Here is a 14,845-nt window from a genome sequence, read left to right as displayed (position 1 = left end):
AATAGGGGACATCGTGTGGCCATGTTGCTAAGCTTTAATTTTGTTGGGGTATGAGCGTCTGAGAGAAAAAATACTGTACTTTCCTCTTAGATCTTAGCAGCAGTTATGCGATGCGCGTACATCTCTCTCCTGAAATGCCCACAGGTGGCAGCTCTTAAAAATTTGCCCGCAAAGTAATGATTGGCATTGTATCGATTGGTGAAATTGAGCACTGCATGAACAAATTATAATCCCGGTAAAAACTAATATTGGCGTCATTCTTAATTAAGTGTTACAGCACATAATTTGCGGAGTGCGTTAATATTTTTTGTCCTGTCAGACCTGCATCTGACGCCAAAGTTAAACCTGTTTCATTGGTGGTCTCGTTAGTGGTTATGTGTGGAAGCTGAAGAAGTTGGGGTGGCCCCAGAAGATCGAAAGATGCTCATTGGAGCAACTTCATTGGAAATCAAATAGAGATTATGCATGGTGGCCCACGCTGGTGCATTTTTTGTATTTCTTGGTTCAATTTTCACTTCTTTTCACTTTATTTGCACAGGGATACCTATAAAATTAACTAGGCACGTATGTCCATGATTACCTGAGGTATGCCGTTACTACACATATTTGCGTTAAGTGCGAGAGTATTTTTTTTCAGGTCGCTTCATAGCAGCCCGTGGCTTCGAGTAAAATAAAATTGAAAAACACTGTTCTTGTTAGGTCAGATTAAGAGAAGTTAGTCTTATATTGAGTCTTAGGTACGGGTTCATTAAGTTACGTTGAAACGCCTTGTTCAGTAGGGGATGCTGAAGAATAACCAACAAATAGACTCTCCCGTTTTAGAAATGTCTCAATAACAAATTATTTTCTAACGTAAGATTCGTTATAACACCTTCTAGCCCTTGAGTGCAATTTAAAATTGCATTTTCCCAAGTTCTCCCGTTCTAACAAGGACTGACAAATATGAGGCTCTCCATGAATGACTGTGGCTCCTAGAGCACTATAGCGTACGTCTAACTTCATGGCCGGACGCTCTAAGGTAGGCAATTCGCTAGACATTATTCCATCTTTTCATACGCATAGTCGTATGATTTGATTTATTTTTACTTCAACTACACCGAGCTATCTCGTCGTTTATTTTCTTTTGTAGGAAACGCGGAAGTGACTAATGCGGCGGAAAAATGTGAACATGAGATATTATACTACGCTCATTCCACACCCATCTTTGCATTGAAATTTGATCTTTCAGCTTACCGTAAATTCTAATTATAATTTCTCACACAGCTCTGCTGCCTACAAGTTTAGGACGAGCCGTGTGCTCTTTCATTTGTGGCGCTGGCGCCCTGAAAGGAGTAATGGTATCAGCTATTCCTCAGCTGTGCTATCAGAAAACATTTATTACAAATTCTGTGCGCTGGGTGCGGCTTCCAGACATTTCATCAAAATCAATTTCATCGATTGTCCCTACTTCAAAAAAGTGGATGCTTTATTGTACGCAGGGGTATGCATGGGCTATTTTGACAAGACATCCATTTTGTTTTGCTGGCCTAATAACAGAAATAAAACACCTGAAAGGGATGACGATTTCACAGCAAGCATTCTGGCTCCAGCCACCGCAAAATTTACAGGTTCCCTTGGCTGCACACTCACCCTCAACCCCTTCTTTGTGCACCGCTTTCGGCGTTCTCAGCTCTGTTCAAGATGATATCGGCGGATAAATGTACTGCCTTTTGCCGTGCACGAAGTGCACCAACACGGCAGCTAGAATGATGTCAGTGCGAAGCATCATTACTGTTGTTCTTGTCCTCTTTGTCCGTTGTTTAGGGGCCACCACCAGCCATCTTTTCATTATTATGACGACAGATTATCAAGATCTCCGTGTCACCGTCTCTTTAACCAAATGAATCGAAAATGCATAGGCTTTTCTGAAACGAAGGTTTTTGCGACAGCTCGAGCCAGATTTCAGAGTAGGAACCAAGCGGACTGGTTGGTGCGCACCTAGACTGAGGAGATAGCACGAAAAACGGGACGGCGACACAAAAGACACCCATTGAGCCTAGAGTGTGTCTCCTAAATGTCCGTCCCTTTGTTCACGCTGTACCCTCAGGTTTAGCACGCGAATTTCATTCTGCACTGCTATCTAGCAATCTGGCGTAATCTCATTCGCAAAATGAGCTGGAGCATTCAGCTGAAGCTGCCGCGTGGAGTCATTCTGGTGCTCTGTGATGAAGCTCGTAATAAAAAGCATACAATTTCTCCACCAAGTTTGATTCGTCGTTGAAATAATTTCTTTGCACTACGTTTATTCAACACGGCGGACCCAAATTTGATTCCGACCACGGGAAGCTATTTTTCCCTTGAAACGATATATGCACCCTCGCTAATTATTATCATTGTTTTGTGAAACGCAGGGTGTAAAGTTGGCTTTTCTGCAGGGCGTTTTAGGGCAACATCGACCGCCACCAGTGAGGCATATTAAGCTTCGCTTTAAAAAGTTCGCGCCACACCACGCTTCCCTCTCTTGAAGCAGCAGCCCATGGTTGCTCATATTTGCTTACGTGACGTAAACTTAGGAGACTTGGCTAAGAATCAACAAAGGCTGACGCACACGCTAGGAGTGACGACCTCATCTAGTCCAAATTCTTCCAACATGAACTGCATCATCCACTTCGTGTCTGGTTTAGAGACATCCAAATTCACGTTAGCGACGACCGAGTACAGGGCTTTGCGTATTTTGCATCATTGTTAATCCGGAGTACAAGATGACGCTGGCCTGACGGGACTCGTTTGACAGCTCAGCCTCCAACTGCTGAAGGGGTGAGCTGACTTTCGGAGGAGGAGGCGGCGAGAGGGGGGGGGGGGGCAGGATCTGTTTGAAGGTTTTCGAAAGCACACTTGATGCAATATAAGGATACGCATTCGTCGTTACCGAGGGGACAAGAGTGCCTGTGTTTAAATATCAATACCTAAAGCTCCGTGTTAAACCTACTGGGCTTACTAAAAAGGCTGCGATTAAATCGTTAACGAGCATCACGATCAAATGACGTTGTGTAGTGTGTTTTGTAATCCAGTGTCCTGTGCACCATCAGTAAAATCTTGTTGTTTACCCACACTTCTCGGTGCTGTCCAATCTGTATTGTGTTTACGCGGCCTTTTACAAAATGTTGTAGGAATGACTACTCTTTGAAGAAACACTGGCTGCATACCTCACGACCGGTTTCGCCGTCCTTTTGTAATCCAAACTTGTATTATGCCCCTTGTTATCGTTGCTTTGGAATAGGGCCGAGTATTGTCGCAGAATTGAAAGAAACTGACATGAAACTTGGTTGCATTCCGGTAAGGGCGATAGGTAACAACTGGTGATTAAAGCTATGGATGAATTGTCGCCGGTGTTTTAGGTAGTTTTAAAAACTCCCCACAGTTGCAAGAAATTGAGGTTGATTCCTCTATCATAGGAATCAGTCAAACACGAAAGTGAAATGTGCAGCGAAATCTGCAGCTGAGCATGATTTACTGGTCGGCAGCTGTCTTGCGGGTGTGCTTGGCGAGCGACGTCATGCTGGCGGGTCGCTTCGGCACTGGCGTCATTTCCGTGACGGATATAACGTCAGTGAAATCTTGGTGTATCCCGGCATAAAACACTTTCGTGTTAAAATATAAAACCTGAAAACGAATCCCGAATATAACGAACTCTTTAGTACTAAAGGTTGTTTCCCCGCAACAAGACGCTGTGTTCATGGGTGCACCCTTTACAGGCCGTTTGCTTCATTGTTCTGGCGTTACTTCCGTGATGGATATGACGTGAGCGAAATATTTGTCTATTCCGGAATAAAACACTCTCGTGTTAAAAATGTCGCCAGCTTTATTATTGTTGAGCATAGATAGGACCACCCACAGCTTTTCATTAGCTTGTATTGCTTCTTTTTGAGATGGTAGTAGCAATAGCGTTTACTTCGCGTAGGGGAAGTGGGGAAGGAAGACAGTCGAGAAATGCTTTGCCTCTCAGACTGCTTCGTAATTATCGTAATGGGAAGGCGTAAGAGAAAGAGACGAAGCACCTGCGTTAATGTCTGTGGGTGGCAGGTAAATAGAGAGCGTGCTGCGGTCTCTGCAGTGGACACAGTAAAAATTAACAGGCTGCTGCTGCTGATGATGATTATGATGATGATTTGTCCTGTGCACAATGCCAGGGGCGGACGCTTCCTTCTGTATCTTCGAGGCGGATGATTAACAGTCTCCTCCGCATAGCTTGAACTGCCGGCATCCGTGCAAACGGTCTTTCAGAGTTCCCAATCGCACCTCTGGCCATCAGAGCAGGCAAGCAACTTAGTTGGCGAGTGAAGGTGGGCGGAGCACCCAACATCGCGAATGTGTGCAGCCTCCACGCTATTCTCTTGATTGGAAGCGTTTTAGGGGAACCTTATTGCTTCCGTGCAAACCCAGAAAATGCTTTATTCCTGATGGCGTCAGCCTGACTTTCAAGCTCAGCCAAGGTCAAGGAATCGCCTGGTGCGCTTGGTCAGTGAAAGTGTCTAATTGTCCGTTGTTCCTAATGATATTGGTAAAATTTCAAATTTCGACTACACGTGTATCTTTAATGTGGGCTGAAATGTTCCAGTAAGTTATTATGGAATATAGGTACAATAAAAGCATGGACAGGAGATGCAACGTTGGTATGAATGATAATATTTGAGTCTACACGAACACATCCCTTAACAAATACCGCACCGGCAACCTTGGAAGAAGCTGCACCAAGCCTGGAAGTTACCTATCGAAGAATATCGATATTCATTCTATGGCACAGAAAAACTTCGGATTAATGAGCACAGCATGTTCGGAGGGGGCATCAAAATTTAATAAAGAACAAGTGAACAAGTTAGCGTAGGAATTGGTCGCCCTTTGCTCCAAGGGCATTGGGACTGAGGGAAACGAAACCATTAATCTTTAGGTAACGGCTTTAGGTAACCTTCCAGTAATCTAGACATAAGTTTGAAGTAATCATTCGTAATGTTCAAACATTTATTTTGTTTTAAGATTTTCAACTTAACATAAGCACAAGAAAAAGACAGCATGCAATACCTTAATTTGCTAACATTTGCCACGAGTACTTTACCGCTTATAAGGTTCCAATGGGAAGCCCTGAGAAAATCATGCTTATTTTAAGTGTACAGTAATTTCAGTCACCCAAATTGTTCACCATATGAACCAAGAAAGATGTTTGGCTATTTTACGGCCGACGTTACTGCGAGTAATGAGCAGTAGTATGTTGGGTCTTTCCTTAATTCTTCAGTGGGCAGAATAGCTGTTTTTGCGCTGGCGAAAGAATTTGCGCAGAATAGTTCAATTGCTAAAAAGAAGGATGGGAGTTTTCATAAAATATTTATGGCGTTGGCTGCTAATCCGTGTCGAGGCCTGCAGCAGCGTCTTTGCATTTTCTGCTTTGTTATTCAACAAGCCGGTGCATAGGAGATTGAGGGTATATTCCTCTCGCACTTCGACATTCCAACACCGCCCACGTGAATCCAGATGTACACGTGCGCCGTCTTGGCAGGCCCATCCGATTACCGAGAATATTTTTGCATAAAACATATAAATGAATATCTGTCTTCAAACAGTAGCACTGTGTATGGAGACACACAGAACATTTTTATATAAAACCCACAAACAAATGTGTAATTGTTTCCGATTACGCAATCAAAACAGTATTTATGGTGATGCCCAGGACGTTTTTTATTAAACACAAAAATTATTATCAGCAATTAAAGAATGAACGGCCCTAGCTTTGTCTGGCGATACATAGAAGACATTTTACATAAAACAAACAAATAAAGATTTCCCCTTAAACAATAAAAAACGCTATGTCTGGCGACATTAGAGAGCTTGCTGGCCTAATTTCACAATCATCTTTGGAGAAAGGGTGTCTAAATATCGCGTAATAGGGATCCACTCCTAAAAATAATGCTGTCAGCCGGAACAATTTTTGGAATTCGCAAAGTTTATAACCAAGAACATGGCCAACGAACCGTCTGGTACGAGGATTTGCAAGCACCGAGGAGACTAAATGTTGCAGAATCCATCGCTGGCGGTGGCAGCGTCACTGCCTGTGCCGTTGCAGCGTTCGCCGAAAATGCGCTGTGTTGAGGGGAACACTGCACGCCTCGCGCGGGCTGCGGAGTTCCGTCTTGGCAACATACCAGAGCAGGCAGGAGAGCACGAAGGACACGTGCTGGGCCAGTGCTTTTCGAACGCCTTGGCCGTTTTGACTGCGAGCGGGCGCAGAGAGAGGTTTAGAAATTCCTGGGGGAACTGGAATTACCAAATAGTGTGCAGCGGATTGCTGCTCTGAACAATAGAAAAATGAGTATATCGTATGCGGATACCAGACGCGGTGGTTCGGTGGCTAAGGCGTTGCGCTGCTAAGCACGAGGTTGCGGGTTCGCTTCCCGGCCGCGGCGGCCGCTTTTGTGATGGTGGCGAAAAGCAAAAACGCCAGTGTGCACGAAATTTCGGCACGTTAAAGATCCCCAGCTGGTCAAAATTAATCCGGAGCTTTCCACTACGGTGCGCCTTATTGCCTGCGTTGCGTCGGCGTGTTAAACCGTACAATCAATCAATCAATCAATCAATCAATCAATCAATCAATCAATCAATCAATCAATCAATCAATCAATCAATCAATCAATAATCAATCAATCAATAAATCAATCAATCAATCAATCAATCAATCAATCAATCAATCAATCAATCAATCAATCAATCAACCGTCCCCGGATATTTGAAGTTAGCAAGTAAATGAAGTTAGCATGTGAAAAGGCTAAAGTAGGCAATGAAAACACGCATGTACGCACGCACACATGCTTTAATCGAGGCCCTGTGTTGCAAAGTTCTTACCGCGAAGACAGAGGCTCTGACAGTGGCGTAGAAACAAAACGTCTTGTTGATATAGGTGTGGGCGCTATTTATAGTCTACGCTTTACACTGTTTTTATTATTATTAAAATTATTGGGTATTAAATATTGTGTATAAATCATACATGTTTAAACCAGTGCGTCAAACCGGAAAAAATACCGGTTTGATTACGGTTCCGGTTCGGGTGGAAGGATTTCGTTCCAGTTGAGTTCCGGTTCGACTAAACTACACTCCCAACCGGTTCGCGAACCGGTCTTGAACGATTAATTATAGCTAAGTGCAAATAAGATATTGTTCGTAGTTCAAAGGGACCGTGACCAAAAAAGTACATTGTTGGTTTATACAAAAGATGGCGCTGTCTCAATAACAACGATGGCAATCATGATGGCAGGTTTAAACAATTTGGCTAGACAATTGGAAGAATAAATGAAGTTGTTGCCGTGCAAGAGGCACTTTCTTGCACAGCCGTTGTGACGTCTCACGGACTTATGTGATTGCAGCCGCCGACCAAAGCCACAACAAAAAGTCAAGTTTGTGATATTTAGTGGCGCCTGCAATCTTGTTTAAGCGTGCCTCTTCATTGCTAAAGTGAAATTAAGTGCCTATAAATCTGTGTGCCCACATCACGTCACCGCTGATGTTGGTTAGAGTCAATCTTGAAGGCTTTTCAATACGTATTACCACTTTTGGCGAATGCAACGTCCTGCGGGGCCGGTATAGCGTAGGGCGCGTTAGCAAATGCTATTAGTTTCAAATGAAACAAGGTCACGGTTTATTTTTCGTTCATGCTTTCTTTGAACTCCCATGCAGAGGTTGTAAGCATAATGCAGCAGGGGAATCACGCCGACCACGAACTTAGGCGACATCGGTATGGAGCTTCCCTTCACACTGTTATGATCGGGTGTCGGGGCCGCCACACCCAAGCTTGGACATCGGCGCTACTTTGCGCGTTTTCGTGGCCAGTCCTATAATCGCCCCTGGCTTCGTCATTATCGGCTCGTGCCACGTGCGACTCCTCATTGAAGACAGTGGTTAATCAACCCTGTGTCATCCGGACACCTTCATCTCTCTGAATGACGACAGCACTATGACAAAGGAGGCAACTTAGGCAGCGTGGACCCGTGCGACTCCTGTTTGAAGATGGTTCGTCAACCCCGCGTCATGCCCGCACCGGCAACTCTGAGTGAATGAAGACAGAAGCGACACAACGGAGGCGACTTCGGGAACGCAGTCCGTTAAAGCGGTAATTCGGCGAGCGTCGGGAATCAAGCACGCACGTGCGCATCGAACTTGAACAAAATTAAGATATCCCCGTTTCAGCGGCGCCAACGCATTCAATCTCTCGTGGGCAAGTAGGCAAGCAACCAGAACGGCTTCGAGCAGGGGCAGGGTTTATGTGTTTTCATTAGTGGACCCGTGATTGTACCAGCCTTTTGGGAGTCAAATTCCCTAGGGGAACTTTGGGGACTTTTGCTTCAAGAAAAAGGAGGTGTTGCGATCCGCTGAGTGTTGCTGGCAGTGCAATTCGTTTCGAAGCACAGCATCCATACTTGTACCTATCATGTAAAAACTTTTATAAAATTTTTTTCTTCTTCATCATCACGTCTCGGCCTCCTGATTAACGTCTCCGGGCCCCGGTCACGCTACCAAGGTGGACTCCCGAACCTGAATACACAACAACACTTGGGAAAAACGCATTCTACCTGCGTTTTTATACCAGTAACAATCTACAAGAAATGGTACAGATATTCTGACAATTGTCTGCTAATGCGTAAACATCCCTTCCAGCATGCTATTTTATGCAGCGAGCCTCTATTGAATCGGCTACATCTCTATACAAAATAAAACTGGTGGGGCGCCACTTTGCCAAGAGTAATGTAAGTGGTTTTATATCACAGTATGAAAGCACTATGAACCCCTCTCCATCCTCAGGAATTTTGAAATGCGACAAGTAGGCACTTTTAGGAGTGTGAATCTCTGTTTCACGGTGTAGCAGTGTGGTTGCCTGCCTGCGCGTGCGCATTTTTTTTTAAATGCGCGGGCTTTGTTGTCAACCGGGATGTGGGTGACTTCCCCTCAGATCGGCCAGGGAATGCATGAAGACGTACCATCAGATCATTATGCACTACCTCCTTGACATAAATAAATATCCTCCCTCTCATAAATCCCTCAACAGTATGCAGCAAGCCACCTGGGGCGCTATTCCAGAAGGCCCGAGTTTCGCCTACTCCCGAGTTCCAAGCTGCTTGGGTTATGAAAGTAGAGATAGTGGAGCATTCGATACACCTCTAGCGAAACCACCGGAATCGCGCGCAGCACGCCTGACATATTCAGCGCACTGTATTGGGGCCGCTTACGTTGATAAATTACGGCCTGTGCTATCTTCCGCATGCAGCACCGTCTGAAATGGATCTGCAATACTCTATCCTTGGCCACGGCCGGGCTGGAGGAGCGGCGGGCGCGCACTTTCATACGGCCGGCGCTTCGGGTATAGTTCCCACCTTTCACCGCCGCTAGTTCGTGGCGCTGCGGACCAACCCTCGCTGGTTGACCTACAGCACGGGCGGGGTAGAGCGGCGGCACGCGCGCATTTGCCACTGCCCTAGCCCTGCCGTGCTACACGTGATACCTGTCCGTGTAAATTTACATGTGTGTCATTAAAATAGGCGACTCCTTCCTCCCTTCTGAATTTTCGGTCTAATAGGGTCAAACAGCCTAACATTATCACTCGGAAACGCCTAATCAAAACATTGAAAGAAACATTTGAACTCGGGGCACATGAAGAAAAATATGTGAGGCCTTCATATCTTATCAGCGACTGTATTATATGAAAATGGTGAGGCAGGCAATAAACGCGGCATTTTCCGTGACTGAAATATCAGTTCTTATTTTTCCTTTCGGATGATGCCTTGGTTTGCACACGCACAGGGCACGACCAGTGACGCGAATGATTTCCCGCCGAGGGAGATACGGTTATCGCTTATCTAAACGTGTTTCTGCTGCTCACGCTCCGGTCGGGCTGAGCGAACCGCTGGAAGCGAGCGCACTGTCAAAAACATACAGCTAAAACTCTTAATCATGCAACTCAAGTGCACAACGAGTCTTCTTTTTGGTGAGATATAGCAGCGAAGGCATTCATTGGTACCGGTGATATTCCGCGGCAGATCCAAAACACATGCGGCAAGCGTTGTCGGCTCGCTCGGCCAGAGGCGATGCGTCGAGTAAGAAAAAAATTCCCCCGCATTTCCCCAAGGGGGAGAATGTGAAAGTGCGAATGCACGGTTGTCGGCCCGCTTGCGGCGCTTGCGCTCGGCCCCCGCAGCCCACCGCCTCGCCGCCTTCTCTTCCATCTCTTCCATCGGGTTTGTAGTATCACGTGTACACCACGCAGTTATCAAGCCGCTGTAACGCCGCTGAGTCGCCAACGCACGCCGCTGACGACGTAGTTTGAATGCGTTAAAGATATAAGGCGCGTCAACACTGATATCACCGTCGCGTCCGTGGCTTGATCGGTAGAGCGTCGCGCTGCGGCCGCAAAGTCCGCGGATGGAAACCTGGCGCCGGATGCTGTTTCTTTATAGAGGAGCACTGCGGACGCCGACGCCGCCGCCGGCGGTGGATGGTTTGGGGTCGCTTATAAAGTGTATTCACACTTAAAAAGAGGGTTGGTTGGGTAGAGGGTTGGTTCGAAGCGCCCTCACTCTGTCAAGAATCTGCTGTATCGTTTCCTTGTTGGGTGCGCAGGCCGTATGAAAGTGCGCGCTCGCCGCTCCTCCAGTCCGGCCGTGCCTTGGCATAAACTAGATAACGCCAGTGCTACTTGGAAATCCCCAGCCTGGCTGTTGGCCACGCCCGGCACGGGGCGGTCCGTTTTTCTCGGTGTTCTATCCTTCCACTGAATTATTTTTGCTGCTTGGCTTGAGGTTAGTCCCAGTGCAGCTCTGCGTAAGCACACGCCAAGTAATCAAAGGGGTCGGCTGTAGCGACGGAACGCGCTCTGCTCCCTACCATGATATATTGATTTTGTTCACGGCTTGCTGGAGTGTGCACGGCGGGCGCTTATCAGAAATCTTCCCTTGTCAAGAGCGTGTTTGAGCATTGGCGAGTGCGTTTTAGATGTTGAAGCTGTGTCATTTGTCGTCGACTGTGTTTTCACGGTGTGTGAAGAAGGCTCCCGCGGTAAAATCGTGTCGCCTTGGCCTCTCCTATCGGCTCGTACCATGAGGAACTCCAGTTCGGACCGAACACCCCAGCGAGTGTGGCAAAATCGGCTGACGGTGGCCTGGGAACTTCATTTTTATTTTGTGCTAAGTTCTTGTCGCTGCTAGCGGGCATGAAATGACGACTTAGTGGCTACGACACTACGCCCACACAAAGTGGACGCAATGGGTGGGTGTGGCTTCAATTGTTACGCCGCGCCCACGAATGGGCTGGGTTTGTTTGACTGACATTAGAACTCGGAGCAAACTTGGAAATGGTTTTGCGCGGCCGAGTTGAACTCGGGACGCTGTTTATTTTTTAAAGGGACACTGAAGTGATTTGTAAACATTAGGGAGTTTTAGCTGACCGTTTTACACGCTCCGATAGCAAGCGGTAGCGCTACTGCGCATGCGTGGCGCGCTTGGCCGCGAACGGCATTGGCTCCGGTTGGGCCGAACGCGCCGCCGATACCGGAGCGGACCGTGGAAAACGGTCAGCTAAAACTCTCTATTGCGGGATCACTAGGGCAAATTGTAGTCCGGAGTCCATAGGCCATGTTTCGACCACTCCGAGTGCGTTTACGCGTATTTTATTTAGTAGAAAAATCAATTCGAAAATGCGGTCCTCCTCTCTGCATCCTCGCCCATTTTCTGTGCCGTTTTCGTGTGACGTCAGGAGGAGATGACATGGCTTGACTGCGCTACTGCACGGCTCGCCGACATTTCCGACAGAGTCAGTAGGCCCATGCGTTTAGTCCGCTGGCCTCCAACGGGTCGTCGCAATTCGTTCGCTCAGTTGAAACTAAGCCACGACACGTTTGTGAATGGAAGAATGTGCGTTTCTTTAGTTTGTTGCTTTGTACACTGTATCAAGCTCCAAGTACAGGTTGCTCCACCCAAGCGCACATGCGACGCTTCGCTGACTGGTACGCAAGTATGAAAATCTAAGGCCACTTGAAGGCGGGAGAAGAGTCAGCAAAGTCAATATAGGTACTAAGGAAATAAAATCAACTGAAACTGATCGTTCGGACCTGTTTTGGCGTCATTCGCTGGTCGGGGGAGGCTCACTACGTGCGACTGGCAAGCCAGATGGAGTCGTGCCACCGTTGCGATCCTCGTGATGCCACAGCCAATGAGAGTATACCTTGGAGAGAGTATACCTTCGAGAGAGTATTACAGTATACCTTGATGCAACAGCCAATGAGAGTATACATGGTATTTCGCAGCATACCTTCATGGAAATACCCAGGCTGCGAACGGTTTAGAACTATTGCGCTTCCAACAATAGATAAGCCGTCATGTAAAGTCTGTTCACTCGTTATTCTATTTATTCTGTGCATTTGCTGTTGCACTGTTTGCTTTCTATTCGATCGATGGACATTGTTGTTTTGAAGAACATTTACTTGCAGCAGAAAAATCCTACATGCATTGCAAAATGTACATTTTGAATTGAAGTAGTATCAAACTTTAGACAGGTTTAAAAACCAAATATTTCAAAGTTCAAATGGAAAAGAAAAAATAAAAATATCTTCACAAATTTCCGAAGCAAAGTTTTGAAAGCGACAATATTTTGCTGGAAAATGGTGGGGCTGTTACAGCCATCAGTTATTTCTTCTTCAAAGTGCGGCTAAATTTTACGTGCAGCGTGAATGGACATTCTGAATGCGGCGGAAGGCGCGCAAAACATTGGGGAACGCAGAAAAATGAAACCTCCAGGAAAATCAGCGATTTCGCGCGTTGTTCTATGAGAGAGAAAATCTACGGTACACTCCTGAGTATTGACTGCTGGCAAACCGATATACTTTTTTCAATAGTAGCGTGTAACCTGCTCGGTAGTCATCGCGGGAATTTAATGGAAAAATGTACCCCTTGTGACAGCATGGGCGATTTATTGCAGCAAGGGCGGTAGCAATACTTCTGCGCTTTGTTTTCCATTCATGTCTTTCTTTCTTTACACCAGCTCCTGCCATCATTGAAGCGTATTTATAAAACTTACACGTAAGTAACCATATGGCATGCGCATTTGCAACGGTGCCTTCACCGTGTCTTAAGGACGGCGGCTGCACTCGCCGACGCGCCACAGCTTACCAACTGTTTCGTGGTGGTGCACTGAAGTTTTCGTCCGGGAAACTTGAGTTCATGGTGCCTATATGGCAAAGGTCTCTTAAACGTCTAAATCAATAACAACTGTGGAACACTGCGGAGCGCCCTGTGCCGTTATATTAGGGCAAAAGCCTTAAGTGCTCCATTCTTCCAAAACGCGATGTTGTTATTGTTTACTCAAGAAAACGGCTGTCCCTGTAAACAGTAAATAAAAAAACACAACTGCCAACATGTGGGATTTGAAGCCGGGTCTACATAGAAACTGCGGGATCCTCTACCGGCTGTGGTATCCCATTAGGTACAAAGCTGTTGTTGTTCATTCGGCTATCGTACATACCCAGTCAGGAGATCGGCTAAACGTCAGTGGCTGGAAAAGAAAAATGTTTCTCCTCTAAACTGCGGCACTTTATAAAGACAATCTAAAACCATTGCAAAGCATTTAAATCCGTAAATGAGGAAAAAAATAACTGCAAAATTTAAAGTGGACTAAATATTAAGAATCGATTAGTATTTTCAATAAAGCTCACGAGGGCATAGGAAACACCGCGGGGGCTAAACCCCGTCCCAGAAGCCCAGAAAAACAGTAATGCCGGCACTGACATGGCAAACCCAAAGCTGCGAAGTGGCAACTCGAGGAGCTGGTACCGGAGTCTAGTGAAACGTCAAAGGATAACAGGTAATGTTCCACGGGTCTCATGTCCATTACAGAAACTACAGATACGTTAGAACTAGGCAACAGCTTTGAAGGTACCTGTTTAACCGAGAAACCCTACAGCGAAGGGCCATTCGATTAACTTATGGGTTTCATGAATTCGGCGTTCCAGGAGAACTTAAGGTGGCAGAAATCTCTTAAGAAATAAAACAGATTCCTGCTATTCTTGTATCTTTAGCATCATGCGATACCTAACTAGTAGCGATTATAAAAGATGTTGGCGGAACGACGTCTACGACGGGGCCAGAGTTCGCTAATCGGAAGCGGTAAAGAAAGCATTTGGTAAATTACCCAATTCATTCAGTGGGCACGTTGGAAGTCAATACACCCCCGGGTACTCCATTTAACCTAGTTATTGTGGGTGTTTTCGTTCCTTTGTGATACATCTCCCCTGTGGGGAATTGGCCCTGAATCTGGAAATTTGAGGGGATAATGTGCCGACTTCACAAAATACACAAAATAGTCAATTAACATAATATTGGAAGAATAGGGCATACCGCATGGCATATAATCCTTGAGACAGTAAGGGTTGACTTCTGTGTTTCTACTTTAGTGGCGTTTGATTTCCCTTGTACCGTATGAAATTAGACTGCTGTTAAACTTTCATTTATGCGTACTCGCCACGCGGTGAGGAGTGTCTCGGCCCTAGAGCTGTATTCTGCTGGTATTACATTTCAAGTTCTCACGCCCGTGTAGATGATTAAGCAGATTTATTGAAGCCTCTGGCTTTTCGCCTTCAGTATACAGAGGCTACTCCCACTGGCAAACATCCTACCACGCTACCTCTACCTGGGCTGGCATCATAAGCCTGGTGGCAACACCATGCTTATTCAAAAGCGCATGCTTTCAACAATAACTTCAAGACCGGGTGTTCAGTGCTTTTCGTGAATGTCGCAACTTGTAACTTCAGCTGTACTCCTCAGGTTTTTATAATAAGAAACAT

This window comes from Haemaphysalis longicornis, unplaced genomic scaffold, assembly GCF_048455015.1.
Source record: "Haemaphysalis longicornis isolate Haplotype H1 unplaced genomic scaffold, Haemaphysalis longicornis Haplotype H1 scaffold_5, whole genome shotgun sequence".
Taxonomy (NCBI): domain Eukaryota; kingdom Metazoa; phylum Arthropoda; class Arachnida; order Ixodida; family Ixodidae; genus Haemaphysalis; species Haemaphysalis longicornis.
This window is presented reverse-complemented; position numbering follows the sequence as displayed.